Genomic DNA, 6,408 nt, shown 5'->3' with positions numbered 1-6,408 from the left:
GGGATCCTCCAATTCGTTCTCGGCTCGATCCTCGGGGCCCGTCTTCGTTCGCTCGACCCACCCATCGGCGAAATATCCCGTCGATTCGCAATGAAAACCGAATATAGAACGCGGGAGCGATCCCGATACGGAGCAACGGGAACGACTTCGCGATCGATACTACCAACCGCTCAATAGTAAAATTGACAACTTACACCGCTCTGCACGCGGTGCACGCTAGGTGCACGTAATCCGCGTAATTACGATTATCCTGCCCGAAAGTATTTCGCTCGATGCTTCCGGTGACGACGTTATCGCGTTTTACGACGGAATTAGCGGGGGATGTGACGATTCCTGGCGTTCGTGCTACGCTATTTCGTGTCTTACCGTCAACAGCAACTCCGACCAATTGTCGACGTGTATTTGCGCGGTATCAATTTTTCACCTAGTGACTTGCCAATCTAGATTTTATGCAACGCTGAACTCCCGCACTACGCGGCGGTTGCCGCTTCTTCTTACTCGCGTCGATTACCAACTGTGACTGCGAGAAAACGTCGCGTTCTTTCACGCCCGAAGGTTGTTTTGACGCGTCAAAACATCAACGTACCTATGTGGCGTTACCAAAACACCGCGATTTCAAATCTCGGCAGTTTCCCGTGTTTACCAATTCAGCCGAGCTTCTGATCTGTTTTTTAGCGGTCGACGTCATGTATCTGCGCGTTTTCAACGCGACGTCTATCTCATTTTCTCCAACGATCTCCATAATCCGAACGTACACCGATGGACAGAACGGCGGCAGCGCTTTTTCTTTTTAATGAATTTAGAAACGTGCCTTTAAATTCAGGGTTACGTTCCAAAATCATCTGCTCCGAGGAGTAATTTACTCGTTGGCCATTACTGAAACTATTGTCAACGTTTCCGATCTATTTCTCAGGTAAAATTTTTCGTGGCGAATATGTTTTGGAACGAAAACCTGAATGTAAATACGCGTTCCTAAACTCATCTACAAAAAGGTGATGCAACTATTCTGTCAATCACTGTACAAGTACACGGAGAGAATTTTCTCTCAAAATTTATCCTGAAAACCATGTGATCGTGGGGAGACAACGTGGCGTTGTAAAAAACTTTATGATATTTTTGAAATTTAACACACTTTACTAGCAAAATGTATAATTGCTAGTGAAATGTATGGTAAGTTTTCAAAAATCTCTAAAATTTTTCGAAATGCCACGTTGTCCCACGAATACACAATTTTCAAGATTAATAAAAGAAAATTCGCCTCCGTGTATAATCGCTATATCGGACGCTTCTCCAAATAACGGCGGATGTTGACGATGATTATTCATAAATTTAACGCTAGCCACGGCTCTTTCTAACACGGTACTTTGTAACTTTGCGTCTCTTATTATGCCGACGCCGGAGATATATTTCGAGGAATTGCAAAACACGGGGCGTGGAGAGATCTCCACGAGCGTGGTCGTTCGTGATAATAAATCCGCGGGCAAATTAATCAAGCAAGTAGCCGGAGCGTGGCTAATGCGGGCCGAGCGCCAAATGCCGTTTCTAACGTAATCGAATTTGCGTTGCGCCGAGAGAATTTCGTATGTATCTCCGCGCGCATCCGTGTCGGTGCGAATAACGAGAACGTACCGCCGCTAATCACGCGGTACATTCTCGCATTCTAATATCGTTCGCCATTTCCGCCATCGGGCAACACACATCAGGGCAAATGGGCGACGATAGCTCTGCCTAATTGTCCAATCTGACTCTTCGGTGTCGTTTCAAGGCCCGATCAGGTAGTACCCGAGGAGAGGATTAGCGACAAAAAGCCGTGCAATTATGTGTATATTTAAAGCACGACGTGAAAGAGATTGATCCGAGTTGGATCGTTGGACGTGAAGACACGCGGACGACCCTCTCCGCTCGACTGTACCGCGCCGAATGATTACGCACAATGAGAATAGACTCTTTTCAACCGAGGTGTTTACGGCGCTACGTCATTTCTTGGAATTGAACTCTCGGTCTACGGCGCTCGGCGAAACAATAGCTGACGCCGTACGCGAAAAAATCATTTACGCGGCGACAGTGGAACGAGTCGATTAGAGGCCCGCGCCGCTCCGCGTATCGCATTATTCTTTCTTGATACGCGTTCACGACAAGTACGGGAAGAAATCGCGATCGCTCTCTGCGAATAATCAGCCATCGATATCATCGCGCGAGCGATGTATCCTCGCGATTTCCCATCGATGCTCGGTTAACTGGCGACACAAATATCTCCCGCGATTCACACCTGAGATCTGTACGTCCAAGAATCATAACGCTAGATAACTAGCAATCACTTCTTTGTTGCGATAATTACGGACGATAATTTAATCGATGCTCGGACTTATCTCGTATCGTCATATTGAATCTCTCGTCGCTTCGAGTATAACTTATTAGCTGTTTTTAGGTTGAAAGCACGAAATATTGAATCGAGTGCTTTAATTAGCATTTATCGGTGACTTATTAATACTACTAGTTTATATATTTTTTACGGAATTTATAATTTTATTAATTTATAATTTATAAGAGCTTGGACACAGCTCTCGGATCGTGGACACAAAGGCTTAAAGCCCGTGTCACACTACGTATTACGGATCGCGGATCGGATTGAGATTGCGGATTGCGGATTGCAATTCAACCAATTGGATCCGAGGCTGTCTCGTCTGATTGGCTGAAATGTGATTCGCGATCCGCAATCTCAATCCAATCCGTAATCCGCAATGCGTAGTGCGACACGGGCTTTAAGCCTTTGTGTCCACGATCCGAGAGCTGTGTTCAAGTTCTAGTTCCGAGAAATGTGTAGCCCATCAACCTGCAGCGTATCATTTCTGGGAAAGGCGCTTTCATTCGGGACGATAAGGATTTCACCGCCAGATTTATCTAACGCGAGCGTCAGCGTTGATTATAAAAAAAAATCAAGCTTTAATCACTCTACTTGGCGAAACACGCGCGAGACATGTAAGTACGTATCTTTAATCGCGCATAGTACGTCTGAGAGTTTACCGCGACTAAAGTTTTTTAATTTTCGCAGATAAAGGCAGAGCTTGGCCGGCGCGGCTTTGGGGCCGCCACGTTTCGGGACCGGATAATGCCGCTTAATTGGCGAGCCCATCATTTCAGACCGGTTAATGCTGCCTAATTGGCGAGCGGAAAACAATGCGCCGTATTCATTATTATCCGCCGGTTGCATCCGGTTATACTGCATACGAAAAATCCCGTATCTGCGCGACTGGATGTCGATTAAATTGCCGCAGACGGAGTGGCGCGATGATTGATATCGACTTTTCAGCCAACTAACGTCTACATATGAGCTTATCTGTCGACTCAACTTACCAGCGTATTAAGCTCTGTGGAGTGGATACAATTTTTATACTTATTGTTAGATTAGCCGAACGCGTCTGTTAAACAACATAAACAACTCGATGAAATCATGTATGCACAAATGATAATTTAATAAAAGTAAGAAATATTTTCGTTTGTTATTGCTTGAATAAAACACGTAGGTACCCATTTCGTGCCTGCGTTCGAGATCTATTTCAAGTTATCGTACATCGGTAGTTGATGACATGAGTGAGACCGATTTAAAATTGACGTGTTAGATAACGGAGATATGATAAGGGACTATTTCTGTCTACATAGTAAGCCTAATACGCGAATGAGTCTACATGTAGTAAGTACTTATTGTTAGGTACGTATAGAATCGATAGTATGCTCAAATCATTTCGCGGAATGAAGCTCGCCAATACCGTTTGCTAATAATAGTTTCGCATTTGATTCGTGATTTGATTCGTTCTGAATATTTTTTCAGCAAATCTCAGATTATCTATTGTATGCTTTCGCTTGAAAATTGATTTATATAACATTTTAATAACTGTTATGTATGAAAGATTCGACAAAATTGGTCTTCTCGGTGTAGCCTTGTAGACATTAGATTTATGCCTCGTAATTCCAAGAAAATGAAACAAATAAATAATTACATATTGCAGGGGAAGAAAGGAAAGGCGGAGAGTACAAGAAATTTAATTACAAAGAACAAAACTATTAATTATAATAATTAGATTGTCCGAAGAGAAAGGATATGAGTTAATGCCTTTCTCCGACAAGGCGTACACGCGTGTAGAGCTCTGTTCTCTAACTGCGATGGTGGTGTAATGGTCAGCATAGTTGCCTTCCAAGCAGTTGATCCGGGTTCGATTCCCGGCCATCGCAGGGGTTTTTTTTATATTTTTATTTTTACAAATTTACACGTGATGCGCAAAAACGATACAACTCGTCGACTGACGTTTCACTGCCGTGTATTGAAAAATTTATTAAAATCTTATTCGCCGTCGTGCAACAATGGTCATTGTAATAATCTCTCCTTGAAGCACTTTAATCTTGATTCTTCATCATTGCAGATATTTCTTTTCTCATTTCAATTTATTTCTTTGAGTGGTGATTCGAGCACTCATATCGATAGCGAATACCCCTGCTCGTATCTGCGATGGTGGTGTAATGGTCAGCATAGTTGCCTTCCAAGCAGTTGATCCGGGTTCGATTCCCGGCCATCGCAGGGTATATTTTTGCCAAGTCGTGTTAATTAGAGAAACTTTTTTTTTACATTTTACGAAAACAAAAATATTATCGAATTACTCGACGTTCAAAAATTGATTAACAATTATATATATTGTAAATGTATAGAGTAAAAAAAATAATTCCGATACCGGGAATCGAACCCGAGCCTCCTGGGTGAGAGCCAGGTATCCTAGCCACTAGACCATATCGGATCTTGTTTTGTGCATGATCTTCTACATATCATCACATAACCGTAATTTCAATATTATAATAAAATATGTACAGAAAAATCCGCTAATATGAGATCGCGAAGTTTCTGCTAAATTAATGGGCATCATCTGTTGGTTCCATCATGAATTTAGTGCCCTTGGAGTGAAATTTGTTTAGTAGAAAATTGATTATTAGATCGTGTAATCGTTGCGGAAAAAGATTTGTGATTGAATTCGGATGTTAAAAATTATCTCACATTAGAATCCTATTCCATAGTAGAGGGCTTTTTTCTGTTAACAAATTGATGTAGCATTATTTGGGGCCTATAAATTCAATATAATAGAAGCTATTATTAAAGTATTTGATTAAAGATTTTGTGAAAAATTCTCTTCAAAAAGGTTTGTCAAATAAATTTCTTCCACACTCAATGTATGAATGGCAGGATGGTTTTATTATATAATTATCTATATTTGGAAATATTAGTACACGCACTCGAGCAACTATCTTTCCGCTATCTATTTTAACTTTCCTTATTTTTATGCGGGGATTCGACTAAATTTCCTCCAGTCCTGGATGAACAGGGCGCAGCATCACGCTATTCTCCTATTTATAGCACGTCATTTGTTTTAATTACTTGAATTATTCAAAAGTTCATTCTAAGTTCGTCGTAAAATCTGTTTTAATTACTTAAATTATTTAAAAGATCATTCTAAGTTTGTCATAAAAAAGTTCTCATATTTGGATATATTAATACATTTGAGCAACAAACTTTCCTTGCTGTTCTAACTTTCCCTATTTTTGTGTAGGGATTCAACTAAATTTCCTTGAGTTCCTGGGGATCAATTCTGCACCTTACACTATGGTGAAAATACTAAAAGTAGCTTTGTCTCCTTAAAAAAAAGAAAGAAAGAGACAGCTACTCACTTTAGTATTTTCTCTACAGTGTAAGATACATTGTAGAATTGACCCACTGAATACATTGTACAGAGCGCAGCACCGCGCTGGTTCTCCCACCACCGCCCATGCGAGTCGCCATGTTGCCATGACTGGCTAATTGCAGACGCCGCAGTGGTTCTCACAGCTTCTCGAGGATGCGTCGTTGTTTGCGAGTGCGAGACATGCGACGGCGATCATGTGAGTCAGACGAGACCGGTCGTCCTGCCGCGAGTGTGTTTTCGCTGCTTGGTCTCTGAAATCTTTCCGGAAACGATGTCGCAGTCATCGCGCGCCTTTGTGCCGTGTCCTACCCGCCCGGAAACGCTAGACGACTGGAGACAATAGGTCACGCGCGTCGTGCGAGCCAATCATCTCGCGGGATCTGGCAACAACGCCAGGCAGCGCCGTCACTCGGCGCTGCGCAGCCAGTGATGTTAGCTGTGCCGCTTTCTGGCGCATGCGCACTGGAATAGCAGTGAATCCAGTAACGTATATATGATGTGGGAGATGAACACTGACAGTTCTGGCGGGATTTGGGATAGCAGGAAGGTTAAGTGTGTGGGATGAAAATGTAGTAATGATGAAAAAGTAATATACATGGTTGGCTTTCCATTCCGAAGTAAATAAAGCATTTTGTATAGCATGTAATGTCAGCATTAGATGTTGTAAGACAGATTTGATAAAGCA

General features: G+C 42.2%; 1 protein-coding gene and 3 non-coding genes across 8 annotated transcripts in view; 3 read left to right on the top strand and 1 right to left on the bottom strand.

Moving 5' to 3' along the window:
* Positions 1–4,158: 4,158 nt before the first annotated feature.
* Positions 4,159–4,230, top strand: Trnag-ucc. The gene has a single exon. It is a non-coding gene; the product is annotated as a tRNA-Gly (tRNA).
* Positions 4,231–4,501: 271 nt separating this feature from the next.
* Positions 4,502–4,573, top strand: Trnag-ucc. The gene has a single exon. It is a non-coding gene; the product is annotated as a tRNA-Gly (tRNA).
* Positions 4,574–4,715: 142 nt separating this feature from the next.
* On the bottom strand, positions 4,716–4,787 carry Trnae-cuc. Its single transcript has one exon. It is a non-coding gene; the product is annotated as a tRNA-Glu (tRNA).
* Positions 4,788–5,181: 394 nt separating this feature from the next.
* LOC105566676 (apoptotic protease-activating factor 1) overlaps positions 5,182–6,408 on the top strand; it is an 11,542-nt gene continuing 10,315 nt past the window's right edge. For 3 of the 5 annotated variants that reach the window (XM_012020869.1, XM_012020864.1, XM_012020865.1), the window contains exon 1: positions 5,182–6,340. The gene's annotated coding sequence lies outside the window, so the exon portion shown is untranslated. The remainder of the gene's footprint in view (positions 6,341–6,408) is intronic. The other 2 variants (XM_012020867.1, XM_012020866.1) reach the window with 2 other exon arrangements.

The sequence above is a fragment of the Vollenhovia emeryi genome, unplaced genomic scaffold, assembly GCF_000949405.1.
Source record: "Vollenhovia emeryi isolate VEMERY1.0 unplaced genomic scaffold, V.emery_V1.0 DF939143.1, whole genome shotgun sequence".
NCBI lineage: Eukaryota > Metazoa > Arthropoda > Insecta > Hymenoptera > Formicidae > Vollenhovia > Vollenhovia emeryi.
This window is presented reverse-complemented; position numbering and strand designations above follow the sequence as displayed.